Raw genomic sequence first — 20,148 nt, 5'->3', positions numbered from 1 at the left:
TATATATATATATATATATATATAATTCTTTAAATAAAATTTATTTCAATAAATATATAAACGTCTTTAAACTGAATGTATAAATGTATTTAAATACGAACCTCGACATTTATATAATTCGATGTTATATCATACACGGAGATCTTCTAACTTGGAACACCGATACCTTTTTTCCTATATCTTAAAATAAATTGACGTTAAAATTTACCACCATCACCTTGCATTCCATAATACTTTCCGACCTACATACAGAACAAAAGTTCAACTTCCATCTAAAAAAGAAAGACGCCGCGAAAAAAGTTAATTATACGCAAACGATGACCTCTGCTCGTCGCAGAATCTTATTAAAGAACACGGGTGCATCGTTTCGGTTAGCCAATTTCCAAACTACGGACGAAAATGTTCCGCGAACTTTCCCGTGACCGAAAAAAGGGACGTAGGCCGTGCTTTCGATCAAAAACTTTGCTGCAACTCGCTGCTAATAAACCGTCGAGCGCAGGAGCACCGTGAGAACTAAAAGACCCTCGAAAACAGCTGAAAGAGAGAAGTTGACTTCGAGTTTCTTAGCGATACAGTAGCCGAACAAAGGCCGTGCTTCCCTGCTCTAACGTTTCTCGTGGGCCATTGGCTTGATTAGGGGAGAGTTGGGAAAGGAGACCGCAATTTGTGATAATTAGCTGCAGCGAGGTCTACGCGGGGTCACTTTGAGATTGGAACTCGAAGAAAAGTCTCTTTTAAAGGAAGACAACGGTCAAACTTGAAGTCGAATGTTATCGAACTGTTAGGAAAATTTAGAGAGGGAAGGTTTAGTGTAGGTAACACTGTGACATACGAGAATTTTTTGGAAAATACTTTCTTGTTGTTTATTATAGTGCTTTGACTCTTCGATTCGAGTCACCTTTAGACTCACAATTATCACAAGTAAAATTCAAATTTCCATTGACTAGTATTTAAATCAATATTAATATTATAAATATCGATCGTGGCCAACATATTTTTACTTGTGAGACTGTTCCAAGAATGATCAATGAAAAAAGTCGAATCAAAACTACCCCTAAATTCTAGTCTGGAAAGAATCCAAGATTCAAAGTAACTTTTTCAATTCGAAATAAAGCGATCAAGTTTGATTCATCGAGCTGTTTCCAATCGCGCCATTCGGGTATCAGTCGAGGAACCTTTGTTCCTGAATCACGCCAGGGGAGAGAGATTACGAATTCCCGTGGATGTAATTTGCCCTCGGGGGTGAGAGGGCGCGGTAATCCTCCCGTGGCGAAGAGCTCGAAGAAAGTCGTCGGCTAGAAACAAGAGAAAGCGACGGGGAACGAAAATCGTCGAACAAAGGAACGTATTTTCATTCGAGCCCGGGCCTCGAGCGAAACGAACAGACTCGGGATTACAATTCGTAATCAGCGTCAATTTGCGCCCCGACAACTTGACCGACTTTCACCTGCATCTCCGAGGGCCATCGATCCGTCTATTTATAAACATTTCTCATAATTCGGGTCAAGTCCAGGCTCCTTCGAATACTCGATGCAAGAGAACAACAACGGTAGTCGTCGTATCGAAGAACAGGGTTGGAGTATGTTTTCCTTGTATCACTTCTAATCTGTCACTTGACTTAAACCGGGGAGATTTTATTTGCGACACTATCGATCCACCCCGCGATCTTTCCTAATTCCAACCCCTCATTTTTCCTCATGGGATCCCTTGTCTACAGAATCAAAGGAATTCCCTCGAACAATAAACTCATTTCTAAGTCTTCTACGAAAGACCACTCGAAACAAATCGAACTGTCTGCGAAGTTCGTCCGCGTTTCTCTCGAGTCGTGAAATTGCCGGGGCGTTAACTCTCCTCTCCCCATTCTCCAGGAATTAATGCAATTTACCCGAGACACGGAGAGGGTTTAAAGTCGACCGCGGCTCGTCACGGTTAAACGCGAGGAGTCGTTATGATCTCGTTTAGTCTCCACCGATTCCCAGACAATGTTAAACCGCGCGTTCAGCCGTCGGATAAGAGAATCTCAGCGACTCGAAGGCGAATGCAAACCGCGTACACCGTGCACTTGGCCTTTTATTCGACGAGAAAGAGCAGAGGAAGCGTAAAAGATCGTGCTCCGTTCGCTGCGGGCTCCGTGTATGGCCGCAAGCTCGTAAACACTGGATCTTTTTAGAATCCCACGGACCATGGAGAACGGTAAACCTTCTTACGACGCCGAGTGGTCGATGGTTAGAAAAGCTCGTCCTAATTCGATCCATAATTCACGCCGATTCCACGGTTATGGGGCTATAAATTAGCTTAGCGGCCTACGGAGCTGACTTTAAAGACCCACCTCGTCTTTAAACAGAACACTTTTTAATACTTTCCGCGGTATCTGGAATTTCAAAATGGAAACAAAGTCTCCTTGGAGACGGTTATAAATCCGATACTCTGGTCTGAATTCTGTAACAAACTTTTAGAAATTGTTCTTTCCTAGAGGGGAAAATGAAACAGCCGTAAAAGAAAGCGGTGCTTCATCGAAGTGACTGTTCTAACTGATGACTTTTCAATCAATTTTTCCAAGACTTGCATTTCCGAGTTAATTTCTAAACATGTTTCGTCTCGAAGCTCAAAGATATCACCGATTACGAATGCACGCTGAACAAGTCAGGAAGCTTCCCAGGTATTAATTCCCAAAGAATTTATTTGGACGCAATTACCTCCTCCCTTGAGACACCTTGGTCTCGTCGAGACCACAGGAACCAAGCCGTTGAGAGCCGAAATTTACTGGACTCTCAAACTGGTTGCCACGCGGTCGTAAAACAGAGCGTTGGAGAAGGCGCGATAAAACGTCGAAAAGAGGAGCGGGCGAATGGTCGGAAACGGATCAAAGTCCTCGTTGAAAGCTGAAATTGGCCACGTCCCGTTGCCACGTAGGCCATATCTTATTGGCAAATCCGATGAATGAGCGACTTCTGTCGCGGTTGAAACGTAAAATTGTCGAAGAGCCTCGAGGGTGGCGGTAAAAACTTTAGAGCTGCCAGTCAGCTCACAAGTCAATGCGGCCATCAGGTAGATCGTGTAAAGACATCGATGTCCCGTTTGTTTCGACACGGAGAGACCATGTCGGGGCAGAGATCTCTTGAAAATCTCTATTAATGTCTCGAACAGAGTGTAAGAACCATAAGAAAAATCTCGGAACCAGTAACTGACATCGTTTAAAAAAAAACTCCGGTCCCCACTAACGTACAAGAACGACTCGGTTCGTTAATTGTGCGTTGTCGAGGCGAAGAAGAGTCGCGAGAGTGGGTTGAAAAGGAGGGAAGAAAGGACAGTGGGTCGAGAGTCGATATCCATGGAGCCAGAGGAAGACCGACAGACGATTTCCGGTGATTCATGCGAAGGTTTACAAACTGCCCTATACCCTGGGGCGCGTGCATACACGGCTGTCTGCGTCTGGATACGTCGTGAGTCGAGCAACGGGTCCTTTCTCTTGGGGTAGGTCGTCGTGAAAGGGGTCGTTGAAATTTCCGGTTCTATAGTCGACAAACTCGAGCACCAAAAGCCGCCTGCAGGTATATTTCCCCTGCGCGGTGTGTCCAGTTCCAGTATGCTTTCTGCATAATGAGAGGTGTGGCGGAGGATGGGGTGGGCTTGGACCGCCGGGGGAAGAGAATTGAAATCCCGTGCCTTCGTGCCACGGTAGCGGAGCCTCCCCTAATCGATGACGAGCGAGTAATAGGCTCTGCCCTTCGAGAGACTCCGCGAAACTCTCCCTTTCTCCACCGACAAAGCCTTCAACCCTCCTGGCCTTAGTTAACGCGACTGGAATTTTCCTTTCGTGAACATTCGACGAGTCGATGAATGATAGCGATTTGTATTCGACAGGGGTGGCTGAACATTCTGAATATTGTGCGTCAGAATATTCTTCGACTCGAGTATTCGTTAGCATGATTAGTATTAAAATTAATATTTTTAATTTGTCAGCATTTTTTGTATGCAGAAACGTCTGTTGAATATTTTGTTGTTGTTGAAGGATACAGCTGTGTCTCTACACGTATGTAAAATTTTATGCATTCATGGGATAAACATGGGAAACGTATTACACCGTACGCATTTCATAAAGCGAAGCCGTGATATTAATATTTTACTTTGTACGAGAGGATACGTTTATTACGCATTTTTCATCGTGTAGACAAATACTCGTCATTTCATATGTAGATCCACGATTGTGAATTTAAATTTTGAATTTTAATTTTAATAATTCCGGTGTCGAAGTACGTATGCTTCAATCGTACATTAATTATAATTAACTTCCTTTGACGTTACAAACAATCTTCATAAAAATTCTTACATTGAAATATCAATATCAATTTCATTCCTATCAAAATTACTACAATGTCATACCATTTCTGTATGAAAAACAATATTCGTCGTACTCTTCTTCTCGCTATCGATTCATTATTAATGTAATAGTTTTCTGGACACGTTGACCACTGGCTGTAAGATTCGAGTGAAACAATGCGAATTCCCGCGACGGAAGAGTACAATGCATTGGTTTCGTTGGGTTTTTCCGTGAATAATTGCGCGAAACACCCGTAACTCAATGTCGCAACTCGAGCCGCGATAAATAAACCCCACGAATTTGGCAGTTGCGACTCGCTGCGAACAAACTGCCCTCAGTTACCCGTAACTTTCTGGATAGACGTTGCGAGCGAAGTTGGACGATGGTCGTTCGTTTCGACTGCGCAATTAGCGGAGTACAAATAAAACTGTGTAACCCCCTGAAACGTCCGGCGCCTCTGTGAGAAACTTATCTTTTCATACAGAATTTTTCAAAAATGTAAACCTCTCGGAGAACGAATTATTAAATGGATTTCTGTTCGCTCTAATTGAATACATGCGAATCAAAGCAATTTCTATGAAAGTCTCGCTTTAATATGGTATATTTTGTAAATTTAAGAGCGAACGAAAATGTTGTTTCTAAAGTCGTCCCAGGGGCTCCGTGTCCCGCATTAAATCCTGTTCTGCAGTTTAATGTACTTCCTTCGTACATCCAATTAATAGGTTGAAACGCGGCGAGTTGCATAGTAGTCGGAACGAAATTAATTGGCGGCTTACGGGTCACCGTGGGACTATCCCACCCCCCATACAGTTTAACTACTCCGCTTGATCTCTATTCCGCTCATAGACTTTGAAATAGTACCGCACAAATACCCAGCAATTCTATGTAGCCCACACCGAACCATTTGCTCGCGATGCGGTAAATTTGGTTCAACTTCAGGAACAACGAAACTTGAATTCAACATAATAAAATCAGTGTTAGACAGACTAGAAACTAACGCGAAGTAATTTTAATGTCATCAAAAAATTGCACAAACTGAAAACGTAGAAAACCCTGTGGTTCGCCCTAATAATAATCTTTATTAATCCGAAGATGACTCCAATCTTAAGGACAGGAACCTTTTATTATTTACTCAGCAAGACTTCTAAAAATATCAATTGGCCATGCATCGCCGTTTTAGCGTTCGAGAGAAGTCTTGAATTATAAAGTAAACACCGTTCAACCGAAATGCACTTTATTTCCGTCGCGATTTAAATAAGTAAACGATATCGACGCCAGCGACATTCTTTGGTCGCGGCATCGAGAGGTCGATCGACGGTGTTCCAACCGTACTTTCGATCCTCCTCGATTCCCGTTCCATAGACTCGAATTTTCACGCGGAGGAGGTCCGATTGAAAATAAAACTTCGCGAGTATTCATCGTTCGCTGGAGAATCGTGTGCGCGTCGGTGTTCTGAGTGGCGTTAGACGGAAAAGCGTGGACGACTAAAGCCTCGCCTGTATAAATAGCCTCGTCAAACGTCGAGGTCGATCGACCCAGAAATGCCAGAAAGGTAATTGAGAGGTTCTAGCCTGACGCGCGGCGAATAATAGATCCGGCGGGCTGGCTCTCGATCCTTTGCGGTCAGAAACGAGTGAAGCGTTGTTTGATCTTTCGCGGCGCTACCGACAGACGCGACATTTGCATTTCCATTACGATACTGGTAATTTCCATTAGCACAAATCAAGCGAGCGCGGATCTAGCCAGCGCTAACCGCGTTGCGGTAGCTCGCAGGGGCTTCTCTCTCTTGCGGTTCGACTTCAAACGACGATAAGCGAACCTCAAGCGACGAAATTGGTGTATGTAAACAAATTGACAAATATCGAATTGGTAGTTGTAAATTATAGGGTTTATTGGGCATCTTTCATTTCCATACCGTTTTATTGGATTCAAGGATATTAACATTATATACACAGTGAGCCCCATTCTCTACTACCCCAGACGTTTTCTGACATTTAAATAATTTCCTACGGATTACCGTAATCTCGCCCTATGTAATATCGAATGTCAGAGGAAGATCGAAGCTGATCGTTTCGAATGAACGTCATTAGTTAGCCTGACACGGTCGTTCGGCACTCGATGAGATGGCACACGCGAGAGGCGCGCAAACTTTGCTCGATGGCTGCATTCAGCTTTCAGTTCAATTGCCACTTTGCGCGAAACTCGCCTTGAAACGAGACATACTACCCCTACCCTGTTATCTGAACTACCATGACACCGTGAGTACGAACGGGACAAAGCTTCCTTGCTCGATGAACGCGTAGCATACGACGCCAGCAGAGCGTCTTCGAATTTCCATCCTTGACGTGTCGAGTCGACGAAAGTGTTTCTCCTGCTTGAAACTCGCGCTCCAACGTTTGTTCGATGGAACCTGCCAAGAACAATACTCGCGACGCTCGTACTCGCAGGGTTTCAGGATTTCTCGCGTTATTTACCAACGTACCGAAGAAACAACATATCGCTGGCATTAACGTTGGAACGCGTTGACGAATTTTTCTTGTATTTTTGACCGTTTGAGTACTCCACGCAACCTCGAGCATAAGTGTATCGACACTTCGTTGATTGGAATTACTTGAAGTTAATTGTAGCAACGTTATTAAATACAGCACAGAGATTAACTTCTTCAAGGATATCGTTATTTATTATTAGACAGTTTCTAAAAACTATTCAATTTTGTGTTCCGTACTACGGTAAGACGTTTCTACTGATTTCATCGAAATGTCTCCGGTAGAAGAGCTACCTTCCAAAATAAATAAAAAAAAAAAATGTAGCATCGAGAAGTTACAGCTCCCTTTCCGATACCTGTAATAAAAGTTAACGTCGAGACGGGACTGTGTTTGCTCATTGCAACGAAAGCAAGGGAATTTCGCTATAAAATATTTAGTCACCCTTTCCAGTGCCCGGGTTATGGAAGTAAAATATCGTAGATATAGAAGAGGCTCAAGAGATTCAATTTCTGGAACGCGTACTTCGAGCAGAAACGTTGGAGTTCCAATCCTTTTCTTGATAGGTACAATAAAGGGACATTGCAACGAGCCGGGCCTTCAGATGAAAATTTCAATGAGAATACTTTCATTTCTCTATGCAGAATTCAGTCCATTTTCGTCAAAGATATTATTCAAAAACAAAAAGAAATTTATGCAAAGAGAAGAAAGCGCGTCAGTTTAATTTTTATGCAAATTCGTATTTTTACAGGTTCAGATAAAGAATTGTCTTCGAAAGAGTGTAATATGTACTTCATTATTGATATTTGATATATTTTCGAACCGATACGTATATCTTCGTACATTTTCCCATATTTTTACTCGTCATAAATTCATAAACATTTGCAGTCCTATTAATATATCGATTACAACAAATCTTCCTTCCATTGAAATGCCAACATGATTCCGACACGGTAAAATTCGTTCGAAGTACCAGCTTTCGGGGCTGTTAAGGAATTTTCCCAAAAGTCTCTCGACGGTTCCGGGATGCGCAGCTTCGATGAAGTTTCAAGGTAGTTGCCGCGTAACCACGTGTAATTTAGCCTGTAATTTCGAGATGTTATCGTTATAGCAAGCGGGGCGTGCTCGATACGCCTCATTGTAGTATGATGTAGGTCAATGGCGGGGATCCGTCTCGAAATTTCAAGCAACCAGTTACGGTCCCGTATTGACCATAATCAACTTCGGGACGAGATTAACGGATCGGATTATCGTAATTCCGGTTAACAGGGAAAATGTTCCGAATTCTATTAACGTCCACCTGCTACCATCAGCCTCGACTAATCGCCTTACCGATGAATAATCCTAAGAAAATGTTTAATCAGCGATCCCACGACCAGAAATATCTCCAAGACGGTTCACAAAGTAAGAACCGATGGAGAAGTTGGTTGCCGTTATCGATACACTGGATTTCTATACATTCTACAAACGAGAGACAAGATTCAAGCTGGGGATAGGCAAGCAATGGCGAAAACTCGGTATCACCGAAACGTATAATACGACACACTGGCTACGTCTCTTTATTTGATCGATAGTAGCCAGTTTCGAAGGAAACGTTGAATTAGGGGAACGGAGCGCCAGGCGGGGAGTTTTTTCAGAAAGGGCGAGGGACGTCTGAGTGCGCGGTACTTAATCGCCATTGTGAGATTTCTCGAGTGCGCTTCAGCATGAAGATTCCCCTCTATCTAAGGGTGAAAGATACCCTCGTCGGCTTCTGGGCATTCCGCGACCCTTTGTGATTCGGTGACCTATCTTCGAGGGCCGTGGAACACAATGCGAAGCAACGTTAAAAGTACTTGAACGGGAAACAAAAAAATACGAGGATTGTTTCACTGGAGCATCCTGCCACGGAATATTTGCGGCTTTCCAACCCTGAAGTAAGACGATTTGCGCGAATCAAGGAGATTTCATCGCGGTAATGGTCTTAAACTTGCGGCACGCTCGGGGAAACGAAGTCGGGGGCTGAACTGAATGAGGTGTTAAAAAGGAGTTCGAAGGAATATTTTCTCAGGCGCTGTAGCATCTAACGCGCGAATCTTGGTCTGTGCATTTATTAAAATAGTTACAACGATAAATGTAGGGATGACTAGTGCAATGGTACCGAATACGTCATAGTCGATCCAAATATAGTCGATCCCAACCCCCAAGAACGCCAGGAGTTCTCGATACAAGTCCTCCTTACGTTTCTCTTCCAACTAATAAATTTTTGTATCCCTCCCATCTCTGATGGCCTGGTAACCACGAATTATCCTCGCATCAATTGATTTTCAATTGCAAAACCACGGAAAACGACGCGTATGGGAGGGAGCCATGCAAAATTCATAAGACCAATCGACCTTTGTCCGAGGCGGTGGATTTACGAGCATAACCGAACGCGAACGGTTAGATCGCCGCGAGTTCACCCGGAATAATCCTTTCCTTTTTTCGTTTCCTTCGGGGCGCAAAGGGTGGAGCAGGGAAAAAAAGGGGGTCGAGACAAAAGAAGGAACGGCCAAGACGGTTACTTTGAATTCCTCGTTCTCTTCGAGTGGAATAAAAAAGTTTTTTTGAAAAAAAAAAAAGAAAAAGAAAAATTAAAGAAGAGTCGGCGAAGTATTCGCGAAGGTGGTGTCTTACTGATTTCCCCGGGGGTGTAATCCATCTCGAGTCGCTCTCCCTGCGCCCTTTGGTTCGTTCCCCGATTCAACGAGGATCGGGATTATGGTCGTCCGCGTTCGCGATCCACCGCGGAAACGTAATTAACGGTCGATGATGTAGAAGCGTTTTCCATTTTCGCCACGAAGAACCGGATGGACCGAAGTTCCATTTCCCCGCGGAATCGACCTCCCTTTCGGGAGGATGGCCTGGCTACTGGTGATTATTTTTCAGTGTAAACCATAATATTTGTTCTTCTCTCTACCCTTAAAAAAGAAAAACATTCTAAACTAGACAGCAGTTTTAAAAAATACAATTGCCTCTACAATCAACACATCATTTCAGTTCACTTATGTCATAGCCCCCCCCCCACCCCACCCCCCGCCCCCTCGACCCACGACTGATCTTCCCTTGTCCCCCAATGCATATCACACTCCCGGCGCATTCCCGGTCCATTCGTAATTAATTCTGAAAGCAGGAGTGCAGCGCGACAAAGATCGTCCAGAGTTCGTTTCACGGCTCTGTGCCGCAAGATTCAATTAAAAAGTGCTTGAATAAAATTCTCGGCGTTACCGAACGGACCATTAAGGCTCGCCTTTTCCGACCCGGCCTCGAGAATCCCTCGCGATTCGCTGGCGAGAAACGTTCAATACAATTAGAGCGCTCGTTATTCGCCGAACGATTTAAAAGGTCTTCAATCACTTCGAAAAGAACGTTCGGTAAGTTATTCCGCGAGACGTCGCAAAAGTTGCCGATAGAACGGTCGGTTGGACGCACGAGTGGACGTTCTTTCGATGATTCGTGAAAATGGGGCGACAGGATCCGAAGGGAGGGGGGAGGTTATAAACAATAGACGGAGGCGAGGGGTCTTCGTTATTTTCAGGCGATCGATTTCCTTTTGGAAAGTCTCAAATTGAACGAACGAGGGCGTTTTTAAGGATTCGATGCGCCGTTCATTACGTAACACTTCAAAATAACCGCAGCTCTTTAACTAAAAACGATCCCCCGTATCGATAATCGATACGCTCTAACCAGGTTTCCTCGTAATTCTGCCAATCTTCCGGAGAAATCAATCGGCTCGATATCGTCGGAGCCTTTTTCCCTTGGAAATTAGCGGGCTTTTCGTGGTGTTCGCGACCCCGTTCGTAGGCGGAAACGAACGACGCAGGGAACGGGCGTCCCGACGTCTAGAACGCGTCGATCTATTACCTACACTTTATACCCAGTCGGCCTTTGTACGGGGAAACCGAACGTCGAGTGCGCCGGATACACGTAACGCGACGTTCCCGTTTTCGCCACGGAATTTCCTTCTCTCGGAGGGAAAGGCATCGCCCACGTGGTTGGTTACGAGCTGTCGAGCATATAAAGTGGAACGAGTAGAGTGTGATCCGTGCAAAAATATAGCAAGTAGTTAAGGATAATGCGGTGGATCCTGTCTAAGAGGCGTTGAGTCTAAGATAGGGGAGGTGGGCGAAATTTGATCGATAAAGCTAACATCTCAGATATTTAAGAAATGCAATAGCTCGATTTTTGTTACGTTCTAACGTTTTCGACTCTCCCAACCCTTCAACTATCGGGCTATTTAAAAACTTTGTATTACTAGTCTCCTCGCGTTTTTTTTTTTTTTTAATTTTATTTTCGCAGTAGACTACATATCTCAGCCCTTTATCAATATTATCCTCAACACGAAACTGGTCCTGTGCATAGCACTGGAGGTCGTTTGATCGCCAGAAGGTCGCGTTAACAAGGAAAATACGGGGAACTATAAGAGTTCAAGTTTGAATCGAAAGAACCATGCTTCAAGAATTCGCAAACCCTTTATCAGCACCTATCGCCAACCAAAAGCTTCACCACTTCCCTCTTACCTTGTTAAATCGGTGTTCCTCGATTCCCGAATGCTCACCGATCCAGAATCTCCTGGAAGAAAGAAATCTCTTTCAATACCTTCAATTTTATTACGTCCTAAAGAAATTACGAGTTAAATTTTTGTCAAATTGGAGTCGACAGTTTCTTCTTCTAAAAGAAGATGTTTAGGGTTGTGTCTAAGGGATGCATGGGAGAATCCGTGAATCCCGTCGAAACGGAGGACGCAGTGTACTCTTTTTATTCAAGGATTTTCGACTAAGCACCACGGTGTGCCCGCATTGTCGCGTATTATTATCGCCGGGAGGCAGCTCGAAAGCCCGAGCGTCGGATTCGAGCACAGGAAAGCTCTTCGGATAATTTTGGACGACACGGCCTATTGTTCCAGCGTCGAGACTTAACGGTGGCGCAACGGAAAGCCTCACGGCTTCGCGAGCCAAAGAAACACGGACGTTGATTAAGGGGACGCGAGGATCAGGCCAAACGGTTCCTTGTTAGAGTGCCGGAGACAAAAATCGTACCACTTAAGCGATAAGGTTCTTTTTAAACGCGATGGTAAGATCATTGAAAGCTCATTGCATTAACTGGAAATTAATTGTATACGTTCGTGGAAGTTAAAAGGGTTTAATACACATAATTCATAGCATTTAAACGAGCATTGCACGATAATCACGTAGAAAGAGTTTAGAACCAAATAAGCACTATCAATTTGTCACCGTGGAACGATAATACCGATCGAAACAGGGTCTCTGAACGACTCTGAACGTCCAGTAATTAAATGGCAGGGGGGTATAGTGTGTATTCAGAATCGACGAAGGAGCCGTTGGCGCAGCAATGCATTAATTAATCACGAAGAACGAAAAGGAGACGACCGTGGCGCAGGAGCCTCGGGGCTAAGTGAAAAGCAAGCGGAAAGCGCAATTCATTCGGCTCGCCTGACGAGTATTTGCGAAAGACAATAAAGGAGAGTCGAGTGAAACGGGAGCGCCACAAGTGCCTTTTCCTCGAGTGCCCGTCGTAGCTGAAGATTTTGGTTCGAGTCGGGGACTTGGAGAAGAACGAGAATCGGAAAGAGTCGTCGTAAGGGAACGATGTCCTGTTCTCTGCGGAGAATCGAAATGGACAAAGGAGCCAAGAACAAGGAGAAGGGATCTGTGCCGTGCGTCGCGCTTTTTATTTTACCGGGGCTCTGGCTTTGCGAGCGGTCCTTTCAGAAGGAAAATTTGCAAATACGGGCAGTGGAACTCGGGGAGATTGAAACGGAATGCGTCGAACGGCCAGCTGATCTTTTTCCCCTGTTCAATCCTGTTCCTAGTACACGCGCCGAAGCATTTCGAATGCATCTGGCACACGTTTGGCCAGCGACGCGATCCAAGGAGTAGATAAATGCCGGTTTTCAAGCCTTCGAGCGTCTTCATTTGTCCACGTCGCCACCCTTTCCGTTGACACGCGGAAAACAAACGATTACGAGGGCTCGTTTTATTTTTGAGCATCGTGGCCGTGCTAACGGGCGTCGCAGTGAGATACAACGAGCTCCAGCGAGCAGCTCGAAACAACGATTAAACAGTTAGCAGGGGTAATTAAGATTCATCGTAAGATTCGGCGCAATTAAAAGATAAGAGCACCGCGATAAACTCGAAACGCGACGGGCCAGGATAAGAAACGTTTCTTAGTTTCCCTCGCGGAGGTGCGAGCGAGAGCCACGGGTAGGAAATGGAAAAATTGTGGAACGCGCTTAAAGCAATTTTCCGTCGCGCTTGAAAATCATGGCAACTTTGTTTGGCGACGCGACGAAGCTCTGAATGAAACGATAAAAATTCCAGCGACAAGCGGAGCGGATCGAAGGAGAATAAAACTGTGTATCCCGGGAGTAGAAACGGATTAAAATTTTCTGCGCAACAGTTGTAACGGACGGGGAAAAGTTGCGAGAGAATGCTGAAAATTTGAACGCGCCGGAGTTCCTCGAGAGTGGATTTTCGACTTGCGACGATACAAAGGCACCGATGATCAGTATTTTTACTCGATCTAATTTGTTTTCCATCCTTCGTTATCGTAACTTGTTCGCTTTGTAGTATTTTGTTTCACGTTTAAATTCATTTTATGCTTCTCTTCGTAGGAGGACCAAATTAAAATGTCTGGAACGTTCGGTTTGGAGCACGTTGTAATACTTTGTCGTATGTAAATTTATTTTATGTTTCCTTTGTTGGGAGGACCGAATTAAAATAGTTGAAACGTTCTGTACCAAACCGTTTGCAGAACATTCTTATTAAACAGTCCACTTTTTAAAATATAACATAAAAAGAAAACGGAAATCTAGTGATAAAATATAAAATCAGAAGTACTCGAGATAAAAGTCTCGGGCGAATTTTCTCAGGAGAGTAATATATTAAAAACAGCAAAGTCTTTAACATCTACAATGATGTAAGTGTAATCGTTTCGTGTAAATAATGGACGAGTTCGTCAAAATGACGATAAGTCGGCTGTAATAATAATTCCCATTACGAAACGCGGACTAAGAGCCGTGGGAACGGCGACGAATCGGACAATCCCGCGGGATTAACATTTTACCTCGTTTAAAAAACAAAGGGAAGGGAAAAGTGGCCAGCGAACACGTTGGAAAAGAAGAACAGAGGACGGATTAATTCGATTCGCTGTTCCATGAATACCGACGAACGGCTGTCGTGATCGCGAGGAGCGAACAAACGGGAAGAGATCACGAGTATATCTTGCGAGTTACGCAAAATCCAATCGAATATTCAGCGAGTGGAATCCATATTCAATCGGTCGCGGAAAGGAAAATATTCGGGATCCGTAGAATTGTCCTCGCGAGAAATAAAGAATGAACGAAGCTTGTGTCGAGCTGTGCAATTTTCGGATCAACTGTCCGTTTTGCTGTTCGGCCTGAGAACACCCTGAGCGATGCAAAGTGGGGAAAAGGCGAGAGAAAAGTTTGGTTAGAGTTGGAAGGATTTATTTAATTCCTTGGAAGCGCGGTATTTTTTCAGTAGACGGTCACCGTAACGCAAGTAGCGGGGAAGAAGATGAAACATTACTAGTAGCACTATTTTTCTAGATGCTTTATTTTATTCCAGGCACTCTTGTGGAAAATTTAATTGTTTTCTTCTTATAGAAAAAAAAAAAAAAAACACCAATTCGTAGAAATTAGGAATTTTATTTATGCCACGCTTTCGTAGCACGCAAATGATAAATTTATCTCGCGAGAAAATTCCGACTCGTAGAGAAATAAATCTGCCTTTAGCTCCCCAACCAATCAGAAACCGGAGTGAAGGAAAATACGTCGCCGCGAAGTAACAATTTCCACCCCTAATCGTGGTGAGACGTCTACGCGAGAGGTCGGATAAGAAAAAGCCACGATAATTTAACAATCGCGTGTCCCAGCGCCGGGATTAAAATTCAGCCCGCGAGAGGGAAGAAAACGCAGCCTTAGGAGACCAAGAGTAAAAAAGGAAGGGAAACAGAAGGAGGGTGGAGGAGGAAGAAGGACAAAGGAAACCCCAGTGACAAGATTGGTAGAAGGATGGCCGCCCACGCGTTTGGACGGCTGCTCGTTTCGCAGACGGGTCACGTAGTCGCCCGGAGATATTTATTATCCCGTTTAAAAATTTGCATCGAAGAATCGGGGTGACTTATCGCGGCCGATGTTGCTGCTTTTCCTCTCCTCGAAGCCACGAAAACTTACGGAACTTTATTCTCTTTCGATGTTCTCGTAACACACCCGCCTCGTCTCTGTATTCAATTTTCTATGGAAAAGGCAATAAATCCGCGATGAATCAGCGTGAAATTATAGTTACCGGGCCTCCGTCAAAACATGTAAATTCTGAGCACGATTTCATCCCCCACTGACTCAACGCGAAGACAATTTTAGGGGGTCGTGATTTCTTTCACTTGAACGCTCTGAAGATTTCAAAACGAAATGTGGAGAGAAATATGGTCGTGGTTTGTTATAAATTATTGTAAAGGTGACTATTTCTTGGGTCTTGAAACTCTAGGTAGATATTTAACGAAGTACCTCGAAATTATAGGAAACTGACAGGAGGTAATTTCATTGAATAATTTTGCCGTTAACAGCCATTTTCAAGGTATCCATTTATAAAAACTGCATATCAATTAACGGTAACAGAAGAATCGTAATATAGTAACGTGATATTAAATCACAAAACAAATAACATCGGTTGAGATTTGCAAAATCCAGTATATCTTTTAAATATATCTTTAAGCATTATATTTTAAGTATATCTCATCCCGAATTATTTACATTTGTAGTACAGCAAAAAGAAAAGTAAAGACCGATTTGATTTGCCACACACCACCGTCTACCATGGCACGAAATTGTTGCCTCGGAGAATTTCGGCGGCGCTTGGCATTAGAACGCGATAAGAGCCTAGATTGAAGGGTTATCCTCGCGAATTCCGTTTCATCTGGTTAATGCACTTTGCCCGAAGTTCGGAGGTCGAAGTTACGAGGGTGACGATCGGAGTAGTTGTGCCGCGTACACGGCTGTATTATTAATATGAAACGCGGCGGGGAAACTTTATGCATTTTCCAGGAGCCTGTACGTGCACGCGTTCTAAATCTGCCTTGGAGGAAAAATGAGCTGATAAGGAACTCGTCCCATGGTCGGGTTCCTCGACGCAAATACCGGAAACTTTCCAGGAACAATGAAACGTCGAAGAGAAAATGCTGAACGCGCGTCGGCCTGGCCTAACTCTAAATATAGCGATCAATTTTTTTTTTTTTTTTTTTTTTTTTATAGATCGAGAAACCCTTGGTTCATGGTTGAAAAAAGAAATTATATAAAAAAGTGCAAAGCGCCAGATCAGCCTAACTCGAAATATAGCGAGGGATGTCTGCTTTTGGATCTGGAAACCTTTCGTTCATGGTCGAAAAGAGAATTGTATATGGAACAAAGTGTTTACAGGGTCTAGTTTTAGTGTGATGGTTACGAGCGCTACATGTTGGTAACTAATATTCATTGATATTCTCGTTGGGACATGTACGTGATATTAAAAGGTAGCTTCGGTATGGTATGTAAATAGTGGAATAATATTCAACATGTATTCGATGATATGTAGATGATATTTGACTAGGAACGAATGATATGGAGTCCAATAATACTTGGTAAATATTCAATAATACGTGGAGAATAATGCCAGATGAACCAATGTACCGCAAAAATTGAAGAGAGAGTTTTTAATTAATATTCATTGGGACGTCCATATGTGGAACAATACTTTAAAGATATTCAACTACAAACGAATGGTATGGAGTCGAAAAATAATGAAGGATACTCACAGGAAAATTACCCAAGCATTAATGGTCCCAAAGGAACTAATGGCACACAGAAATTGTAAAGCGATAGTTTCCCCAGTACGCTATAAAAATGATTACCAATATGTATCGCAATTGTTTAATTGATTCCAGCACTACTGGCGCGTACATTGCGCTCCTAATTAACATTTACCACTACCGTCACGGGACTATATAGAAAACATAGAGTGATACGCAGCATCCGGGAGTCAACAGTGCCTGGTGAACGACGGGATCGATGACGTAGCGTGAATTCATAAGCGGTGTTATTGTAATTAACATACACGTCGGCCAGACTGCCACGGATAGAAGCATCGAACCCGGTAATTAATTTTCGTAGCTGCTATCGGTAAATTTCACGCGTGTCCATCCCGATCGAGTCACGGAGCTTAATGTACAAATAGTGCCGCGCTGGTGAATAAGTTGCGTCGATTCGCGTTACAAAAGAGCATAAATCAGAGGCGAAATTCTCGTCTGAGGAAAAACGTGAAAGACAAAGTGGTCTGCTGGTTGAACGAAAATTAAAATTTTAGTTGCAGTGAAAAAGGACTTTTTCTCCTATACTGGTATAATTAACTATTTGCAACGTTGGTGTTCATTACATAATGTACTTTGTGTTTCAGGTGGAGAGAGAGAGAGAGAGAGAGAGGAACAATTTATCGCTGAAAATAGTGGATTATTGATGGACCAGTGGAAGTGTAGAGGAAGTCCAAAGGATGTAAAGAGAAATGGTAATAAAATTCAATTTAGCGATAAGAAGTTTATGCATCGAGTAGTAAAGGTGTACACATTTTCTCAGGTAAATTCCTTGTATCATACAGCATTACAGTGCATAAAGTATCAATAATATAAATCATATATCAAAATAATCACGAAGCAAGGACGTAGTAATCACTGTCTTTCTACGGAATAAACATCGCTATCACGCGTTAATTCCATTCATCTATTGCTCCAATAAAACGGAGCTCTCTCCCCTCCAACGCGAACCAAGTTTCTTCCCCACGACTTGAGCACTTCAAGACCCGAAACGTTAATAGCGTTGAAGATTCCTCGCAGTTCCAAGTTCCCCGCGAACTTAGGTGTTTCTTCTCGCGTAAATTGCAACGGTATAATTACGAATTCAATGCTCGCGAGGAGCATTATCGATTCCCCGGCAAACAGAGAAGTCACACTCGCTTTCCCCGAACGGACGGGACTGCAGTTTCGTGGGAAGCGTTTTACAACGCGGAGATCGATAAGGGCGGTAGTCGGTGGAGGGTCCTGTGTCGAGGGTAAACCGATTGAGACTAATCAATTGGGCGGAAGTGGTCCTAATGTAAACCTAACCCATTGCCTCATGGACAAACACGAGATGGTCGAGTGTCCGGCTATCGAGGACCTGTCATTTGTCCTTGGTCGATCGATTGCCTGGAGGACCGATTCGAGCTTGATTGTCCCTTGAAAAATCTATCCTATCCCTAGGTAATAAGTCTCTGCTGGGATTATACTCGACCGAGTCGTTGAAATTTGAATCTTTCTTAAACTAAAATCGAAAATATAGGTTTAGAGGGCGTGGAAATAATTTGTATAACATCTTGGATAATTGAAAAAATTGTTGAAGCTCTTTCACGGCTTCGCCTGTGTACAGATTTTCCTCGAATAAAATTGATGTAATTAAAACTACTCACCAGCGAGTGGAATAATATGCAACGTTCGACCGTTTTTGATAGATCGGACGCCCTTTTTTTCCCCGTTATGCTTTCTCGCGAGTGACTTTGGAGAAATTAAAGCCACGCTGGGAAAGTTTTAATCGCTAACACGAGTTGGCTTCGCGTGCAAACGCCCTCCCTCGGGCCAATTAAATTTTGCTTGCCACTTTTCGGCCGCGCAAAACCAGTCTTCTCCCCCTGTATTTGCTTTCTCGACATCGGGCCACTTCGTGGCCTCTTTCTGGGGAATTTTAGTTCGAGTGCGGCATTCCAAATCGGTAGTAAAAAGTGCGAGCGTCTATACGGCGGAATATAAAAGTATGTTATAATAATAAAAAGGAATACAAGAGACTCTAATAAAAATACGCATAACGTAAATGTAAGAACGATTTATTTCACATAATTCTCCGTGTACATCCTCGCAATCTCATTTACAATTTAAACATCTGATTAATCACTTTCGTACTCGAGCACTCTTTCAATTGTTTCAGATGTATTCTAAGGTTCTTCTAATATTTTTACCACCCGGCTGGAGAGGACCGCAACACATCAAGGATCTTCTCGACAAACATATCCTTGGCAAATTTCCCAGCTACAGCCACGCTTTTCTCTTCAAAGCCATACCTTGTTCTTCTACTCCGCGATATTAACAAACACATCCCTGAGTCAATTTCGCCGGCTGCTCGTCTCGGTGAATCTTTTCGGCGAAGGTTGTTCCACGCTGAGAAACGTTGCAATTAAATTGGTGCGCTTTAGGGATCCGTGCGTGAGCCGTGTTAAAATGTGCAGGACGCGTGTCGTGCATATGTAACAGATGGGAACGAGACGGAAACGTGAAATTGCGTTCGATTGGCCGAGGTACAGCTCGAGAACTCCTGAGCCAGTGGTGTCACCGATCGCAGATCTGGCTGGTGACATTTCTACGTATTAATAACTTGTGAATATAATTAAACTGGTGTATATAGGAATGGTTTCTAGGGCAATGTCGTATTTATTTCCGCGATTCGAATGGTGTTCTCTTCGGGAACAATTAATACTACGAGTTATCATTAAATGTGTTTGAATGGGACTGAAATATGATGTTGCTCGCATGACGTTGTTTCGTGAAGAATATTTTTAGCTGGTAGGGACGAAAATGTGACAGGCAGCTGCTAGTCTTGTCTGAGATTCTACCGGTTAATAATAACCCCTTCTTCAAGCTTTTCCTTGGCTCTTTCGATGCGGTACTCTCTTTCTGCGTGCTCTCGACGGGACGGTCTCGCTATATTTCTGTCTACCGCGAGGATGACGGTAAAAAGAACGAAAAAACGCGAAATACGCAAGGCTCCCACACGAGGCGGCCCCTTTGACGATGAAACGAGCCGTCGATGGATCTAACGAATCAAGTAGTTCGACGGATCGTGAACATTCAGCGACCTACGTAGGTGACTTTCCATGAAATTGTGGATGAAATTATAGTTTCCAATTGTAAGATAAATTGTTGAAATAAATGATACGACAATATTAAGGGTAATTTTAAATTTCTCTAGCATCTTCTCATTTCCCTCACACTTTCTCCTCGTTTCCCACATACTTCCTAACACCACCTGACATTTCCCTGTAATCTCCCTTCATTTCCTGACACATATCCTTTCATTCTCTGGCCACCTCCTTGCTCATCATTGTTCTCTTAATACAAAAGGTAAGTTTTCAGCCAGAATGAAAAGTTATGCCACATCTTCTGACACAAAAAGGTAAGTCCCGAACAAGAATTCAGAACTACGCCACCTCCTCGCGTATCTTGTTCTCCTGA

At 43.5% G+C, this 20,148-nt stretch overlaps 1 protein-coding gene and 1 long non-coding RNA gene across 8 annotated transcripts in view; one reads left to right on the top strand and one right to left on the bottom strand.

The window, feature by feature from the left end:
* Positions 1-20,148, bottom strand: part of LOC128891563 (protein-tyrosine sulfotransferase) — a 155,651-nt gene that overhangs the window by 75,830 nt on the left and 59,673 nt on the right. For 3 of the 7 annotated variants that reach the window (XM_054151140.1, XM_054151145.1, XM_054151147.1), the window contains one exon: positions 11,343-11,394. The gene's annotated coding sequence lies outside the window, so the exon portion shown is untranslated. Of the gene's footprint in view, positions 1-11,328; positions 11,395-20,148 lie in introns of all 7 variants that reach the window. The other 4 variants (XM_054151139.1, XM_054151144.1, XM_054151142.1 and 1 more) reach the window with 3 other exon arrangements.
* LOC128891574 (uncharacterized) lies at positions 18,600-19,850 on the top strand. The gene is made up of 3 exons (XR_008460862.1): positions 18,600-18,735; positions 18,848-19,479; positions 19,556-19,850. It is a non-coding gene; the product is annotated as an uncharacterized LOC128891574 (long non-coding RNA).

The sequence above is a fragment of the Hylaeus anthracinus genome, unplaced genomic scaffold, assembly GCF_026225885.1.
Source record: "Hylaeus anthracinus isolate JK02 unplaced genomic scaffold, UHH_iyHylAnth1.0_haploid 12002, whole genome shotgun sequence".
Lineage (NCBI taxonomy): Eukaryota > Metazoa > Arthropoda > Insecta > Hymenoptera > Colletidae > Hylaeus > Hylaeus anthracinus.
The sequence above is the reverse complement of the archived record's forward strand: the minus strand, read 5'-3'. Positions and strand labels throughout refer to the sequence as shown.